This window comes from Salvelinus alpinus, chromosome 39 (genome assembly GCF_045679555.1).
Source record: "Salvelinus alpinus chromosome 39, SLU_Salpinus.1, whole genome shotgun sequence".
Taxonomy (NCBI): Eukaryota; Metazoa; Chordata; class Actinopteri; order Salmoniformes; family Salmonidae; genus Salvelinus; species Salvelinus alpinus.
Genome location: NC_092124.1, coordinates 5,720,605 through 5,739,853, shown reverse-complemented (window position 1 = coordinate 5,739,853; position 19,249 = coordinate 5,720,605). Strand labels below are relative to the sequence as shown.

General features: G+C 44.1%; 1 pseudogene; it reads right to left on the bottom strand.

Annotated features, from left to right (window-relative positions):
- LOC139566932 (sorbin and SH3 domain-containing protein 2-like) overlaps positions 1–18,331 on the bottom strand; it is an 87,304-nt pseudogene extending 68,973 nt beyond the window's left edge.
- Between the last annotated feature and the right edge of the window lie 918 nt (positions 18,332–19,249).

Below are 19,249 nucleotides of genomic sequence, written 5' to 3'. Positions count from 1 at the left end.
GTTGGAAGGTGAACCTTCGCCCCAGTCTGAGGTCCTGAGCGCTCTAGAGCAGGTTCATCTTTCCCTCGATCCTGACTAGTCTCCCAGCCCCTGCCGCTGAAAAACATACCCACAATATGATGCTGCCACCACACTGCACCATAGGGACGGTGCCAGGTTTCCTCCAGACGCTTGGCATTCAGGATAAAAATAGTTCAATCTTGGTTTCATCAGACCAGAGAATCTTGTTTTTTTATGGTCTGATAGTCCTTTATGTGCCTTTTGGCAAACTCCAAGAGGGCACTCATGTGCCTTTTACTGAGGAGTGGCTTCCGTCTGGCCGATCTACCATAAAGACCTGATTGGTGGAGTGCTGCAGAGATGGTTGTTCTTCTGGAAGGTTCTCCCATTTCCACAGAGGAACTCTGCAGCTCTGTCAGTGACCATTGGGTTCTTGGTCACCTCCCTGACCAAGGCCACTCTTCCCCAATTGCTCAGTTTGCCCGGGCAGCCAGCTCTAGGAAGAGTCTTGGTGGTTCAAAACGTTTTACCATTTAAGAATGATGGAGGCACCTGTGTTCTTGGGGACCTTCAATGCTGCAGACATTTTTTGGTACCCTTCCCCATCTGTGCCTCAACGCAATCCTGTCCCAGAGCTCTATGGCAATTCCTTCAACCTCATGGCTTGGTTTTTGCTTTGACATGCAATGTGGGACCTTTCCAAATCATGTCCAATCGATTGAATTGAAGAGTACTTTTGGGTGTCAGGGAAAATGTATGGAGTAAAAAGTACATACTTTTTCTTCAAGAATGTAGTGAAGTAAAAGTTGTCAAAAATATAAAAAGTAAAGTACAGATACCCCAGTATTTTTACTGCATAGTACATTGATGATAATTCGGTTAAAGTCCTCATACTATTTAGAAGGCTTTTAGTACTGAGGTACAGCACTAAAGTAGTATTCAGTAAACAGTATGTAGTATGACAATCCCGTCACAGCCCCGGTCAAATAGGCAGCTAGTGTAGAACACTTGAGAACACCTTTATCTCATTTTAGAAAAGCGGTGTGGGCTAAAGGCTGCTATGGTATAGTCAATTTGAGCAAGACACTTCACCCTAATTGCTCCTGTAAGTCACTCTGGATAAGAGCGTCTGCTAAATGACTAAAATGAAAATATCGAACTGCTTAGACCCCATATCACATTTGATCCCCAACAGGCCCTCCACTGGACTTAACAGTTTTAAATCAAATAATATCTCCCTGTTACCTGGCATCTGTTTCTTCAACCTCTCCACCCATTAGCGAACCCCCCTCTGTGTGAACAAATTATCCCGGGGGGGGGGGTGGGGGGTGGGGGGACAATACGCTGACCCCCTCATGCCCACTACCCATACTGGGTCCGAGGCAACAACAGAGCCCTGCATCAGGTCATCGAGCAGTAGCCACTGCCCTGAGAGTGCTAATGTAAGCTAATGCAACTACGCAACACAAGGCCCTGCTCTGTGCGTTGTGGCTGGGGGGGAAAGCAATAGGATGTGACAACCTGCCATGTTGCTTCTGTCCAGTGTGGGTCACTGTGCTACTGTTATAGAGCAGCAGTAGAAACCTGTGGAGGAGCAGGATGAGGATTAGAAGAGTGAGGCGGGAAAGGGGGAGAGGCGGGAAAGGGGGACAGGCGGGAAAGGGGGACAGGCGGGAAAGGGGGAGAGGCGGGAAAGGGGGCAAAGCGACAGAGCGAAAAAGACAGAACGAGAGATGGAAATAGAGACAGGGAGCAGAATAGGACTCGTTCACGTCACCACTCCATCCCGTCAGGCAGAAACAGAGAAAGGGCATTAGCGTTAGCGATGGTATTAGCGCTAGCTACGATTAGCATGGTAGCGTTATGTAAGCTGTATGGCAGAAATGTCCTCTAGCAGTGAACAATACATCAAGAGTTGCTGCCGCTGTCTCCTCTACCCCACTGGGACACGGCCATAGCGATTAACAGTCAGCGCTAATGGGAAGTAATTGCAGTATAGAGATGGACCGCTATCCAAAACAAGATAGAACCGGTTCATCAGAAAAGTAGGTATTTATCATATGAGTAAATTGTCTGAATTCAAAATGCGATTCTCTACCAATGTGTGGAGATGTGGATAGCGATAAACAAGTCAAGGTAGCCTGGAGAGAAAGGACTGCCTATAAATCTTGCTCAATTTGGCACTCTCTCTGTTGTTCTGTCTGCCCATCTCTGTCATTCTGTTTACCTGTCTATCTGTGGTCCTGTCAGTTCCTAGGTCAGTCCCTCTATCTCTGTAGATCTACAAAGTCTGCAGTCTGGCAGGACTGTGTGTGTGTGTGTGTGTGTGTGTGTGTGTGTGTGTGTGTGCATGTCTGTGTGTGTCACGTGTGTGAGCCTCGTCAGTGTGGTATTTCAGCACACATCTTTATTCTACTGAAGGACTGTCTGTCCACAGGCCATCATGTCCATATTGCATACCCTGATGAATAGACCTGGCAGACGTTGGCACCATGTGACATCGCAAAAAAAAAAAAAGAACAACAAAAAAAAGTGGAGTCAGTAGACAGAGTATGACAGAGCTCCAATGTAGACCGCTGTCTCGCGATCATATTTCACGTTTCACGTGCCATGCTCACTGAGTCCTATGGAGTCTCGTGGAATCGTCTACTGGAATGCTGCAGACGTGGCAAAACGGTTTATTTCAGATACAATAGTCAACAAATATTCAAAACCCTACTTTTCATTTTCAAGCCATCTTGGAATGTGACAGGGCCTTCGATCCCTCTGTGCGACACAGTGCATGGGCTGACTAACTGTTAAAGCAGTTTCGTTATCTGCCCTGCCAGACAGTCTCTTTATGGAGACTTTCTCTGTAAAACAGCAGGCATTACTGACAGGCCAAGGTTGGTAAGTCAAATCAGTGAAAGCAAGTCACTGCTAATCATCTGAGAAGGGTCCTAAAACGGGCCACTGCTAAGAAGGGTACTAGCTTCTAAAGTCCTAGGAGGGCATAGGGCGCAGAGCTTTTCAACTCCATGCTTGGAGGGCCGAGGCCCAAACACTGCCGGTGTTCCTTCTCTACGATTCTAATCGTGACATGAATCAATCCATTGGCGAGCAACTAGGTAGAAAAGAAAACAGCAGTACTTCAGCTCTGCAGGCCTGCAATTAAAAAGCCTTGGTGAGGGCCTCTATACTGTCTTTCAATCTCTGTGAATCCGACCTGACATCCATTTAATAGGCTTGACCTTTCCTATTCGCGGCTAGGCGGTGAGGAGGAGACAGACGTTGCGGGGGAGTTGGGAGCAAGAGCACCGTCTGTTAATTGGGTGTTTAGCCTTGGAAAGAAGACCTTTCGTGACGTGCGAAGAGCTGAAAAGCCCCACAGGGGACTTGCAGAGTCTTTGGACACCAGGCTAGAGAACCTAATTTTTCTAAAACACTCCTATGCTAATGCTAACACTAACTGCTAATGAGTTTGAAGGTGAAGGGAATGTGGTAGTAAGAGTGAAGCAGCTAGCCTAGTGCTGAAGGAAATGCCCTTTCAGTGTAGAGAGGATCATTATTCAGGCAGGCTTAATGCTAATGCTACATCGCTAATGATAATAGCTAAATGCTAATTGTTTTGAAGGTGGCCATCTGCGAGAAAGTGGAATGAGGGGTGAAGCAGCTAGCGCAAAGAGCATTGCCCTTCCAGTGCAGAGAATGCTAACGCTACATTGCTAATGCTAATGGTTTTGAAGGTGAATGCGGCTATCTGCAGGAACAAACCAGGAGGGGTGATGTCATGCTAAGACAATTGCCCTTCAACTGCAAAGGGGGACAGCGTTCCCTGCATCCTTAATGTAGCGGAGTGGCTAAGGAAGTGGCTAAGGAAGGAATTCCCCCACTCAATGAATACATGGTGGATATAACATTGATATTGACATAGCCTACCATCAGTCTACTAGACAGGCACGATTAAAAAGAGAAGTAGATGACAACAGACCATTATTTAATTATTCGATTAGCTGTACCTAACAATGGTATTAACTCCCCATAGATATACTGAATTACACAGGTGCAGGGTGAACTACGGGTAGTAGGATGATAAGGTGGTCTTTATACAAGGGCGAGTGGGTTATACTTACGTCCCTTAGACCGGTCCTTTGCCCTCCGGAGGGGGTCTGGAGCAGGGAGAGAACTCTATTTGCGTTTACATTCTAGTCAGTTAGTAAATGCTCTTCCAGGAGCAATTAGGCAACTTCCTCCCACTTCAGAATTTCACCGTGAGGTCGTAGGGCACGTGGATCAAAAAGGTCACTGGTGCAAACAAAGTTTATAGACTCAGAGGTTAAAGTATCTTGGAAAGGTGACAAAGTCAAAAGGTTTGAAATGTAAAGAATGTCAAAGACAAACTCTTGGTGTGTCGAGTTGGATTGGGGAGCCCTTGTTTTGGTACCAGTCTCAATCTTTTGATTCTGTGTACCAGAATAATACTTTAAGTACCCTCCTGGTGATTTGGGCTCTTGTTACAGACAATCATATGTCTATTTTCATCGCCGTCATCAAATAGCAACAGGCCTAAAGAGTTTAGCTGTGACACAACCCTGACACACCACTCTCCCAGCTAACGGGTAAGCAATAGCAGACATTACATAGTCCTGAAAATGTGGGTGTTATTGTGTGTGCATGTCTGTGGGTGCTGTGGGTGTTTTTGCTGACCTCCGTGTGCGTGTGTGTGAGCATACATGTGTTTGTATGCGTGTAGTTCGGTATGCACGCATAAGTGTGGGTGTATCTGTGCATACGTGTTTGCCGAGTTCCACATTCTTACACGGCATTGTAACTCAAGAGGCTTGTTTTTCACTGCTCGCTGCAAAGCAATCTTTGGAAGATCTTTTGTCCTTGCGTACGACAGGGCCTTTTAACGAATTACCCTAAACTGGATGGTATGAGGAAGATGAAAAAAAAGAAACATGAGTTGCCAAACCAGACACATTTATCTTCAACATTTTTCAACCTAACTGAGATCTAACTAATGATACATCTGCAAACACTTCAACTGAGCCCTCTTGACTATTTGTCAGTCAAGCCCTCTTCTTCCTGAACTAAACTGAAATCCTTTGCCTCTAAATAAAACTGAACCACATTCCATCCATTAACGCCCTATCGATTGATCACTGTGCGTACACAACCCTGCAGGGGTAAACATGTCTCTGTCCCATTCGCCAATGGGCATGCAACAAAGTGTCCCTGTGTGTGTGTGTGTGAGGTCAGGGGGAACGAGGGCCAAGCGAGCTGCATGCTCTCTCTCTGCATGTGTGTGTGGTGGGGGGGTCAAGGTGGCATTCCTCAACACCTCAGAGACTAGCCTAATGGACAGATCATTGTAGAGGGGGGAAAATAAAATAATCTGGTGTTGATGCACTCTGTGAAAGTGAAAATGGTAGAATGAAGTAGGAGAGGGAGAGAAAAGGCAGGGGAGGGTTTGGGGAATTGGTTGGTTTTGGTTCTCTTTCAATATGGGTTCAAATTGGAGAGTTATGGAAGTCTTCCTGGTACTTCACAAAATTCAATCCATCGCACTCCCTCCATCTTCCCCCCGTTTTCCCTCTCTTTCAATATTTTAGCCATGTTGTATTTGCAATATGATGACACGGCTGTCTTGAACACTGATAAGTGGCACAGGATCAGTGAGGCTGTGTAAACATGACGAGCATTGACAAGATTGCAGAGGCGAAAGCACTAAAGGCCATACACCATTTGGACAGGCAGCCAAGATGTTAGAAGTGAAAATGCAAGCAACATATTGTTTTTGTGCCTGTATTGTAGGTTATTTGAAGAGCCTGGTTTGGGATTGACGTTTCTGTGTTCCAAATGAAAGCGGAATACTGTTTTGAGGTTAGGGAAGAAAAACCTCGGGTTTTCATTGAAACCATTTTTGTCCTGTCCACTGTTGGGTTTGGCTATGGTGCAGTGCTGCGATGTAGTGGTACTGTTCTGTTCCAACAGACAAATAGTAGCCAATCTAATCATATCACAAAAAAAAACAATTTAAAAAAAGGTACAGTTTTCTCAATCAAAAACAATAAATTGCCTAAATCAAATACTATAATGCAATACTAAACAAAGCAAATAAACTTTTAAAAAAGTAAAATAAATACTTGTTTATCACTCCTTAATGAATTATTCATACTTTGAGTGCAAATACTTACTGCTGGACTATTCCATTCACATTTGCCCCTCATTGTTGATTTGATGACAACTTATGAATTGTTATCAACATCATACATCCAGTCCACTAATACGCAAGTGGTTGACAGCCTATGGTTTGTGAGGCATGTCCATTCAAACAAAGCCTACTATGACTGACATTACACCTGCAAACACAGCAAAAACCATTACCTTTCATTTACAACCAGCAAGTGCAAGAGTGCCCCAAAAAACAAATCTTACCGTCATAAAAATCAAAAGCAGGGAGACTTATTTGGGAGAGACGGACATCGGCGATCTCAATTCCACACTCCACCTCAGGCTTTAAATCCAGAGTCTAGTCTGTCCGTTCCTGGGAAGCACACAGATGCAACAGAGAGAAGAGAAAACAGAGTTAAAGAGAGTTAAAAAGAGAGAGAGAGAGAGAGAGTTCTCTGTTTAGGTGAAGCAGTGATGAGATAGCATGTCTGCGTCTCAAAATAGGGCTGCAACTACAGGACTGGAAAGTTACCCCTAGAGTAGGGGGGTCAGAGTGTGTGGGAATGTGTATGGGGGGGTGGATAAAGTGACAGGACCTGCTTCTGAATATACATACGTACATACATACACACACGTACAGCCATCACACACCTCCCCATCCCAGGCATGAGCTATACCAGCAGTGCAGTAGCTCAGTAGCAGACAGGCATTCCTCTGGCCAGATCAGCAGCACAGTAAAAATAAATGATGGATAGGAGAAAGGGGACGAAATGGGTCGACTTTGTGGAGTGAGGTGTCAGAGGTAGCGCACAACCATCTCTCCCCAGCGTCGCTATTTGAACGGCTATGTCCGTGCCACTAACTTATTGAGGGCCATGGAAAGTAGCGTTTCTGTACAGAAACGAAGCTGAGCAACAAGCCACATTTGATATGGCCCATGCAGTCTCCGAATGGTTAATGGAACATGCCGTACACAATCTTTCGCTCTCTGCTGTTGACAGTTTGATCATCTGTCAGAAAAGTTGGCCAGGCTCAGTGTGATGATCCGCGCGCACATAAACATTAAGCACACACACAGACACACCCTCCCTTCCAACCTATCCCGACCAGCTATTCGCAGGCAAGTGATGTAACCAGAGCTATATTCACCTTGCATTTAGAGGCTGGTCATCGCATGCCATAACACAGCTACTGGACAACTTCCACCTCTCTAAACGCAGCAGTAAACCAAACAGACACAAATAGATGCAGCAAGGGGGACACACACACACACACACACACACAACATAACATAAGCTTCATCCACCTGGTCCCTGAGATGTTCATTAAGTTCCTTTAAAGAAGCCTTTGGATGAGTCAAATTAAAAACTCACTGGTGGTCACTGATGAGGTAACCAATACTGATCAATGATTCAACATATTTAAGAAAAGGAGTTAGCTATCGTGGACGAGCCTCAATTCATTACCGCAATTTCTCCCGTGATCTTCACCGGCTCACACTCAAGTGCTCTCTCATGGGCTTCGTCCCAATATAATACATTCATTTCCTACTTTCCAATCAAACCAGATGGATGACAAGACTGGATAGGTTTTCATTTAATTGTTTTCATCAAGATGAGTAATTTAAAATCAGTGGCCATGAAGGAAATGAGGAAGCTTTCAAGGAAATAGCCGAATGGAGAGATGTTTAACTTGTTTCCACAGGCAGAGGCTTCCATGACATACATGCCTACAGAAACTGCTGTGGACAACCACTCCCTTTTCTTGTGGATTTTGGGTGACTCCTACAATTGCCAACCACAAGAGCTACTTTGGCCATTTGGGTTGCAGCTTTTTCCTGTTGTGAGGTCTGCTGTTTACAGAAAGGCACATTGATGTACAGCACAGTGCCTATTACGTGGTTCCCACTGTGGACGTGCTAAGAGAAATGGAGATTTTCATGTTGTTGGAGAGAGGAGGACAATGCTTTCATTTTTTGTGATGTGAGAGAAAAAAACAAGTTGTGCTCCATCCACTGCTATAAGTTTATTTTGCGTTAAAAATGGTGCCAATGGTCTGTATTGATAACTTCAGAACTTTACTTAACATCATGTATTCGTGAGCTATAAATATGATGACTCGCATGTGAAGGTACCGTACAAAACAGACTAACTTCATTTCACAAAAAGTATATTTGCATAATTATAAAGGTCATGCAACCTGAATTGCAAGTATTTTGATCATCCACATGCTTTGAGACACAGAACTCACTGTTAATCGAATAGGTGTTTAAATGATTCTGATGCTAACTACCGTGATGCTAACTAATACCAGTTTCTAAACCCAGTAGCGCAACATCGCAAAACTTCCGGGAACATTTGTCAAGCAAACCAAGCAGACGGGGTTTGTGGTTTGAAAATTCTTAATTCTTAAGTTGTTAATTTTCTCAAAATCTAAAAAGGCACAACCCTAGATTGGAGCCAATGTCTTCAAGTAGTTGAACGTGTTATTACTCCAACTTTATGAAAGTGACAAACTGACACGTTTTTTTTTAATTTTAGTCCAAAACAACTCTATATCAAAGGAGTGCCTTTGATTTGATGGCATGAACAAGCGCAGTTCAGCACGAGACGACCGTTAGACACGATGACGTGTTTCTACACATGAGCTTAGCTAGCCAATGTCACGAGAAGCAGTTTCTGCCTGTCTTCATACTGTGCCATCTTTGCTAATACTTTCAACTAGTTAGCTTGATGCTAATGGATACTAAACAACAAGCTAACTCCTTGCGATAGAGCTAGCAACAAGTCAACCGCAAACTGTGCTAACAACAACAACCTGGTGCTAACTGATGCTAACAACAAACTAAGTCCTAGCAATAGAGCTAGCAACAGTTGAACCGCTAGCACAGTGCTAACAAGAAGGCCCAGAGAAACTCTCATCCAACTGCATGTCCAGCAACTATGCAGTGTGACAAAATGGTAAATGGAGCATCGATTCAGCCAGCTGCCCGTCCCGGATCAGCACAGTCTGAGTCCCTCTGTCACCCTGCCAATGATGGAGTGGTAACGCTCAAATCCCCTCTAAAAAAAGGTACCGACGGCCACCATGGAAACAAGCAGCGCTGACGACATGATAACATGTCTCCTGCCACTGAGGTAGTCCCCTTCTAAGCCTGAGACCTTGAGGACCACAGCGATTGGGGCGTCAGCTGTCATGATTAAGTGGCAACTGGTAGCGCTAAAAACCGCCGATCGAACACGTGCCGGGGATAGCTGCGGTATCTCGGCGCGCTGAGAATTGACATGTGCTAATGATGTAACCTTGGGGGGGATATTCAGGTCGATCATGGACCTAAAAGGAGCGGTCTGTCATTCTGTCTGTTATTTTGAGGGCCAGAAGAAGAGCAATTTCCAGTCTGTTCCATTTCAGTTCTAGTCATGAAGAGAGATAAATGGGATGTTTTCATCCACCCTGGTACTGAGTAGTCTTACGGCATTTAAACACAAATTGGGCATTTTCGTGATTGCTGTTCAGGTAGAAACTTCAGTAATACAGATATTGAAAAATTTATAAAAAATGATTAACCAAATATGGTGCACGAACAGCTCTGGAATTATCTCATTAAAGTACCAGAGACCAGAAAAGCTGGTGCACACACACACACAAGCCAATCAGGACTAGACGGGCACGTCAACATCGTGTCACTGGCCTGATTTCAACACTCAATCCATTATCAGCACCAATATGGGTCCAGCCATTCCCAGCTAAGTAAGTGACAAGTTATAAAAAGCAGAGGACCAGGGTAAACACAAATTACAGTGACACTGTGTGTACCAAATGACACTATTCCCTATAGAGTGTACTTCCTCTAGGGCTCTGGTCAAAGTAATGCATTCTCCCTGGAATAGAGTGCCATTTGGGGCACATCCAACCTCAGTTTAGGGATGGACCAAAAATACAAAAACGGGGCCCTAGGCCTATATTTCACCCCACTAGCAAACATCCCAGAAAATAACCTTAAGCCAGTGACATTTTTATTTATGGGTGGTTGGCTTCATGCAAATAGAATTACTCTATGGTTGGCTTAATATATGTCACCTATGGATAACGAGGAACACTGTCCTGGTATGCTGATTATATAAAACCTGTTATAATAGCCTGTTTATAAGTTGCCGTGGTTAACGCAACATAAACTAGGCCTAAGTTAAATCATATAGAGAGCTACAGTATACAGTAGTCGGCTATGTGACCTTTGCCATGTAAAGGTTAGATACAGCACGATAAGATTAATGGCAAAATGGCCCCGAATAGAATTCAACATAGGCTATGGCTAAAGTTGAAATACCCTTGACATATAAAATAAACTGCATCCCACTGTTGAGCCTGAACCTTACAAGTGTTGGGAGATCGATGTCATAAGTGGGAACATTATTCTCCTATGATAGGAGTGCTGTAAGAACATTATGAACATTATGACACAAGTCATCCATCAATCCTGCTCAACCTCTCCCAGACTCCCTCACACCTCTGCCCTGGGACCCACCGACGGGCCCATTTCCTAGCGCCTCACCCGGCAGCCAATCGGGCACCCACGCTCACTACTTCCCTCGCATTCTGCCCGGTAACAGGATCCAAACTGTTGGCGGGGGCGCTCTGGCATTTTGGCTGAGGACGTGTCAACCCCGGGATTTACACATACTTGACTGGTGCAGGGTTTAGAGACGGGAGGCTTTCTTTAGCGCCACACCTCTTTCATCAAACCGGGAGAGACAGGAGCAATGAAGGGAAAGAGGGAAAGCCAGAGAGAGGGAGAGTGGCATGGCATTTAGGATGGGTGTGGCACGGGTGGTGTGTGTGTGTGTGTGTAGCACTTACTTCCTGTACATACCCAAATGCCAGTTCCGCTATACCGGCACCTATTGCAGAGGCGTTGGCGCAAACTACTCTCGCAGCTGGTACACCGTCCAGTAGCATGTGTCATCGCGGAAATAGAATACACAGAGAGAAGGAGAGAAAGGAAGAGAGAGAAAAAGAGAGAAAAAGAGCAAAACGGATGTCGGATTATCATTAATACTTTTCTCCCCCGTAATCTTTACGGCTCACTTTCACCGCCTACCCCGGGCCCACAGAAAGGTCACAGAGGAACAAGCCTTGGGCCAGGGCCAGAGGGGCACCACCACTGTGCCTTATCAGAGAGAGCTTGACCTTTGACCCCCATGAATCACTGCACTTTTCCCCCGCATGCAACAAACAGGACGTAAACAAACGAGACCCGGGAAGGAAGTAGCTGGTTTGACACTTTGAAAGCGATCTTATAAAGAAACTTAGGCTTCATACATTCAATAACCTCAGAAAGAACTCCTACAATCGAAACACTGCAGGCTTAAGCTTTCAGTACTTTGTGTTGATATCTAGAATATTCTACAGCGCCCTAAAGCGTTAGAGGATTTGCTTGACTCAGCAATAGCTGTTTCTAGACTGTAGCACCCACTGTAGCACTTCAGAAAAGTACAATAGTCCTGCTACATGTAGAGAGAAAAAGCTATTGTGTGCCCTCTTTCACACAGAGAAGATCTGGTTGGTGTTCTGGTGACATCGACCCCTCTTGAAGCTGTGAAAAATAGCACCCGGCTCCCAAAGGACACCCTAACCCCTATATAGTGCACTACTTTCGACCATAGCCCTATGAATAGGGTGCCATTTGGGACACACACACAACGTGTCATATCCAGCTGCCTGAGGGAAAAGGTCAATTGGGTCCTTTGTCACAAGAAACTCAGCCGTGGGACTTCCTTACCCAGGTCATGTCCATGTAAAAGGACCCATGAGCACCAACTTGAAGTTCATAGGAGCAAGTTCATAGGAGTATATCAAATTGGGTGCCGAATGAAAGCTAAGAGTCTATATAAAATAAAATAAATGAAGGCATATACACACTGAGGCACATTGACTGACCAGGTGAAAGACTGACCAGGTGAAAGCTATAACCCCTTATTGGTGTCACCTGTTCAATCCACCTTAAATCAGTGTAGATGAAGTGGAGGAGATGGGTTAAAAGAAGGATTTTTAAGCCTTGAGACAATTGAGCCATCGATTGTGTGTGTGCCATTCAGAGGGTGAATGGGAAAAACAAAAGATTTAAGTGCCTTTAAAACAGGGTATGGTAGTAGGTGCCAGGCACACCAGTTTGAGTGTGTCAAGAACTGCAACGCTGCTGGGTTTTTCACTCACAACAGTTTCCCGTTTGTATCAAGAATGGTCCACCACCCAAAGGACATCCAGCCAACTTGACAGAACTGTGGGAAGCATTGCAGTCAACATCGGCCAGCATCCTTGTGGAATGCTTTCAACATTGAGGCTGTTCTGAGGTCAAAAGGTGGTGCAACGCAATATTAGGAAGGAGTTCCTAATGTTTTGTACACTCAGTGTGTGTGTGTATACTTTTTATAGCTATTGTTTACAGGCTTCCTGGGCCGTATACAGAGTTCCCAGAATTTTCAAATCGGACCTTGTAGTCATGGCAGATATTGTAATTTTTGGTGACTTTAATATTCACATGGAAAAGTCCACAGACCCACTCCAAAAGGATTTTGGCGCTATCATCAACTCTGTGGGTTTTGTCCAACATGTCTCCAGACCGCATCATTTCCAGACATACCCTGGATCTAGTTTTGTCCCGTGGAAAAAATATTCTGGATCTAAATGTTTATCCTCATAATCCTGGCCTATCAGACCATCATTTTATTACGTTTGCAATCGTAAACAAATAATCTGCTCAGACCCCAATCAAGGATCATCAATTCTCGGACAAACCAAAGATTCCAAGATGCCATTCCAGACTCCCTCCACCTACCCAAGGACGTCAGAGTACAAAACTCATTTAACCAACTAATTGAGGATCTTAATTTAACCTTGCGTAATACCCTAGATGTAGTTGCACCCTTAAAAACAAAGACATTTGGTCCCTGGTATACAGAAAATATCCGAGCCCTGAAGTGAACTTCCAGGAAATTGGAAGAGAAATGGCGCCACACCAAACTGGAAGTCTTCCTGGACCAATCAAAGTTGGTCTTGTTTAGGGGCAGGGCTCATTAAAATAATAGCGAGTGTGTAGAATAATACCCAAATATGAAAAGGAGGATATTACATATTTGTGCATCCATTTAGGATACATCACCATGAAGAGAATGACATATACATAATTATGCATTTCTGTGTAGCACAGATCAGGGACCCATGATGAAATTCAGTTACCATAATTCTGTTACCGGGTGTAAATCCACTTCACGTTCAATAATCAAAAGAGATTTTTTCAAAGTCAAGGTGTCATGTCATAACTGACACCGCATTCTTTCTGCAGACGTCTTTTAATCTTTAATCAGAGAAGATATTTCGTAACGTTTTTGGGAAAACGTGGACGAATAAAACAGAATTTATGAAATTCTTTGCACAGTCCTTCAAGTAAATGTGTTTTTATCAAATATTCTGTGGAAACTGTTAAAAGTGCATTGAGTTGTATGGTTTCTTAAACTTTGACATTAATGGTTTCGTTTGGCATAGATTTTAAGCGGGGAAAAAAATCAGAGTTTCAGGGCAATTCTATTTCCGTGGAATTGCCCTCCATTGGATACACACCGCAGATGTCTACAGCTGATTGGACGGATCCCTTCTTCCTCTGTCACACTATAGGCTCTCAAATCCTTGCATCCCATCTCCATTTGGAACAGAATGCAGCCCGTTATAATTCTTATTCGGATTCCCATTAGCTGTTGAGGAAGCAGCAGCCATTCGTCCAGGGGTCCACACCAAAAACACAGAACATTAAATGGACAACAGCAACACAAATGTAAACTAAGAACACTATGACTATTTAAAAACCAGACAAGAGACCATTCTCCACTGATCTAGCCTTGTGTGACTATGTAATCCCACTATAGCTAATCAGCCTAAGGGCAAATCTGAGCTGCTTACTCTGAGGGAAGCCCTAAAGTCCACGGCATGCAACCTTCAACTTCACTTCATCATTTTAAAGAATTCGCAATTACCGTGACATGTAGTCGTTTTACTTACTTTAGTTAAATTCCCTGACTAAATCATTGTAAGTAAGAGCGTGCTCAGAATGACTCAAATTAAAATGTAAACTGATGGCAAACACGGTAGATAGTTGGAAGGGTTTTACTAAGACGAACGTTTCTGTGGAAAACTGGCATGGGAAAACTACAGTACGTCTGAATAAAAGGTCATCGAGTTGCTGTATTGGAGATCAGCAAATATGCTCCACGGCCCTTTTATCAAAAGGGTTCTGAGAAACAGTCCAGGCAAGCTTTTCAAAGACAGACCACTTGAGCCACGCCATCAGCTCTTCTTCTACAGCAGGAAAGAGCGAGACAGAGACAAAGGAAGAGTGAATGGGCAAGCAAGGGAAATAGAAAAGGAAGAGAGCTGGAGAGAAGAGGGAATAAAACAGAGCGAGAGAGAATGTGCGGCCCGTTTTGTACTGTCGACAGAAACCGTATGGCATTCTCCAAATCCCAGATAGCCCGCCTAGATCCTGCACCACTCCCCTCTGCTCTCACTCAGTAACTCAAACGAGCAGGGAGCAGGTGCAGCCACATAGCTGTAGTGGTGGGTGACCGTAACACCATCCCTCCCTGGGCCATCAATCAAGTGAAAATGCGATGATTGTCCCATTAATGTATGGTTATATTTAAGCCGTCCCTCCGGACTGTTTATTGGCTAGCTCGTCTTAGTGACATCCATTCAAACGCCAAGTTGCCAACTGTTGATTCCCATTATGAGTTTCATTGGACAAGGTTGGATTTCTCTCTTGTTCACACACAAACACGTTACAAAGTAGTTTCCAAATACACACAACTACATCCAGCATTACACACAAACCCTTCTGCAAAACACACACACCCCAGACTCGCTCTCAGGTACACTCATAGACACGGTATGCGGTTCCCGTAGTGATAGCATTAGGAAAGGAAAGGAGGGTTACCTAGTCAGTTGTACAACTGACTGCCCTAAACTGAAATGTGTCTTCCGCATTTAACCCAACCCCTCTGAATCGGAGAGGTGCGGGGGGCTGCCTTGATCAAGTGCAGAACGTCAGATTTCTACCTTGTCTGCTCGGGGATTCGATCCAGCAACCTTTCGGTTACTGGCCCAACGCTCTAACCACTAGGCTACCTGCGGCCAAACATTACACACTATTCATAAAATTAAAAAAAATGGAGCAGGAAGAGAGGGAGAAATTGAAATGAGTGTGTGTGTGTGCTTGTGCGTGTCTAACTAAATGACTAGACCGACAACAGGAAGTTACCACCGGCCTTTCACTTTTCCTCATTACATCATCCCTTTATTTGTGGGTGGGACCGAGTTACAGTAAAAAAGGGATTCAAGCCTCTTGAACATTTCCTGTCAGATCTGGGATGTCGACTCTGGGCATGAGTGAGCTCACTGTGCTACCGTATGTCTGAGACACAGCGGCTGTGAAAAGAGACTACAGTATTATGTCTGACTTAAATAGCCTACATGACAGTCCAGCTGTTCTATGTGACAGCATTCATTTCTCCAACTGAATATGCCATGATAAGCCATCAACTTTCTTAAAAATAAAATTCAAACGTAAAACAAGTCATTTATTTTGTGCTACCGCATAACTTATCAACTAATTTGATACAAAACATAAACCAACACCCTATGATCACCTTTAGGCAAATAATTATTAGAATTGTATGACTCATCAATAATTGCCTACTATGGCATATGTTAAGACTGATTGCCATTGTTGAAGGGCATAGCAGTGAGTGGAGGAAGTGAAACCCCAGTAATGCCACAACAATTGGCCAGGGTAATCTTCTTAATGTGCACTAAGCCTTTGATGCCCATGCAGTGGGGACGGTGTAATGACACAAGACCATTCTGCTCGAGCCCAGTGAGTGAAGGGTGGTTAATGAGCATTTGAATCCAAAAGAAAGTGATTTTGGTCATCAGTGAAAGTGAGTGGGTGACAACAATTTCAAATCAATTTTATCACTATGGTTTTAAAATGTTCAATGAAAGACGGAAGAAGGAGGCATTATTTGGAGGTATGAAAAACTGGAGAAAATATAACTTAATATAACTGGTTTTCCAAGTAGGCTATAGTCGTTTCATTCAATATCTCTTATACAATTTAGAAAGTAAACATGGATGGGGTTGATTGCTGGCTTGGCAAATGGTCACCCAGTCCAGGGTTTACCAAACTCAGGCCTGGGCCCTCCAGCCCCCTGGGAGCATGGGTTGGATTTTCTGTAGCACTAACACAGCCGATTCAAATAACCATCACGCTTTGATTATTTGAATCAGCTGTGTAGTGCTTGTGCGGGCAACCTGGTCTCAAAGCCTTTCGTATTATTCTGTACGTAAACCCGTGACACTCCATTTAATTAAAGGGAAAGGGGGATACCTAGTCAGTTGTACGACTGAATGCCTTCAACTGAAATGTGTGCTCCACATTTAACCCAACCCCTCTGAATCAGAGAAGTGCAGGGGTCTGCCTTAAATCAACATTCCATGTCTTTCATCAACCGTGTGATATGTTACGTTTCGTATAGTATGTATTACTTTGTGGATGTTCATCTCCCATTTTGTATGATATGTTACGAATTACAATTTGTAATATATGTTACGAATTTGAAAATTTAATTTTACGAATTCTAGCTAGGTGGCTAACGTTAGATAGCTGGCTAACATTAGCTAGGCTAGGGTTTGGGATAAGATATATGCCCACCCACCATACTTTCGTTTTTGCCTTAAGTAACCATCTGTTTTATGTAACCATAACAAAAGTAACATATTATACTAATTTGAGTGTGCCGGATTTACATGTACTATGTTACATCTAATCTATGAGACCAGGCTGCCAGCGGGGGCCCCAGGACCGAGTTTGGAAAACACAAAAGCAAGAGCAGTGCAACAATGTCATTATTGTATTCAACAAGACATCCCCTTTTCTCCTCACAACCCCCGGCAGGTCTCCACTAATGACAGTTTAATGATGGTCCTTGCTTAATTGTTATGTTAATTAAGGTGGCCAAATATTGGCGCATCAACTCGAGTGCATCCTTTCTTGTTCAAGAAGGTCACGCTAGATTGGGTTACCGTAATCCTTCTTACTCATTGCCAAGAACTGGCAACACCGGTCCATTGGAATGTGATCAAATCGAATTGAAGTCGAGTTATCTAGAAGTTGACAAGGAGAAACTCACCATAATAAAAGATCAAATTTGTTGTTCAAATTATGGTGAGTATTTTATAGGCTACAGTATAGCAAATTAATTGGGGAAAGTAATAACCATTCCGCTATGGCAGAGGACATTTAGGCTCAGCATCAGCACTGTTGTTTTCGTGAATGCATTCCCAAATAAGCAAACCGCAAAACACGATGTTCCATTGTTGCATTCCTTTCAACATTGGCAACATTGTCCACTCTGCTCAGGATAGATATTGGATAATAATGCTTTATCTTTGATATGAAACTCTGTAGTTATACTAGCTACAATATTATCAGATGTGCGCTAATTGCCGTAGCTTGCAGTGGCTGTTACATTGCTTACCTCAAAGCGAACGCGGAGACATCTGAAGAAATTCGCTCTGCAACAAAATACTGTATCAACCTAGTCGACAGGAGCCTGCTTGACCGGAATTAAAGTCCATACAAATCTGATATGAGATGAGAAAATGGACAGCGTATACCCTTTTGTCAAGAACAATTCCGAATGACACCGCACACCTGCCTTGACGTCCTCAATTGGCTCGGTCCGATTTCAAATAAGCAAACGCGCATGGACGTTGCTAGTTCACGGTGCGGCCAGGGAAAAACAAAGCACCACCCTTTCTCCCGGGTAACTTGCTCTCACTCGGAGCTATGGAGAAAGCATTGCAGTAAAACTGTCCCTTTACTCCTGGCAAAACGCCGTCCCACCACGACAACACCTCTTGACTGAAGAGGGGCTGGCTGAAGAGGAGGAGGAGACGAGCGCTCACATTTTTCCCGCATGCTCTGTGCGTCGTGGGTGGGTGCCCCCAATCTGACAGCCCAGGAACAGCTCGCGTTTATCAGATATCCAATAGCTCAAGCCTGCCTCATTGTTTCCCAGGGAAATGGCGGTTGTATGCGAGGATGATGATGCTATATGCTGTGAGCCCCTCCATGTGCAAAAATGGCCTCGTGCAGTAGGTTACGGGGCAGCCGCGAGCAGCTCATTGGTCCCTCCCGTAGTCATGACAACGGCCGTGGCTCAATTATGTGCTCTTCTGGGAAGATGGGATAGAGATGAGAGATGTGCAGGTCACCTGTAATAGGGCAAAATGCATTCCCCTACATCTGAATATAGTTTGCAAAATACCTTCATGTGCTTTCATTGCAGTGGCCTATATTGAAGCCTTTAGCCTATACAGCCGGATTCTCTGCACTACTGGTTCGGATGCACAAACTGAGCCTGCAGTGTATGATCCATAGCTAGACTAATAGAATACCTGAAGATGAAATGCACATCTTGATAGATAACTGCGCATTGCAAATACGCACACACACACATTGTATTACCATGGCTATGAAAGTATACCAACAATATTACGGCACATGTACACACAGTGAGTATTGAAAGTATGATGTAGCCTAACACACACACACACACACCACTGATTTATTCAGATGAAGTGTGAAGGGGTTGCCCATGACCCATATAGTGGATGTCCTATGAGGTTTCTGGTCATGGCAGGGGAAAGCACATTGCTTTGAGAGCAGGTTTGACACATGCTGCATACACACAGTGGACGCTTCATACTCACTACCATAACCTTGGTCACTGTCCAAATGGCTTTGAAAGCTATATGCTCTGAATTAAATTAGATATGATACTCCCTGTGAAACATAGGGCATCATTTGTGTGTAGTGTTTCACAAAATGCCTCCTTGTACATTGTACATTTGAGATTTTTAATTTTTTTGAGACGAGTGTCCAACCAGCTATCGAAACCCAAGCTTCCCAACCAGCTCTGCCAGCCTTCGATACATCACTCTGGGCCTTTCAAGTGATAGAGATGACCTCAACTCCACAGTG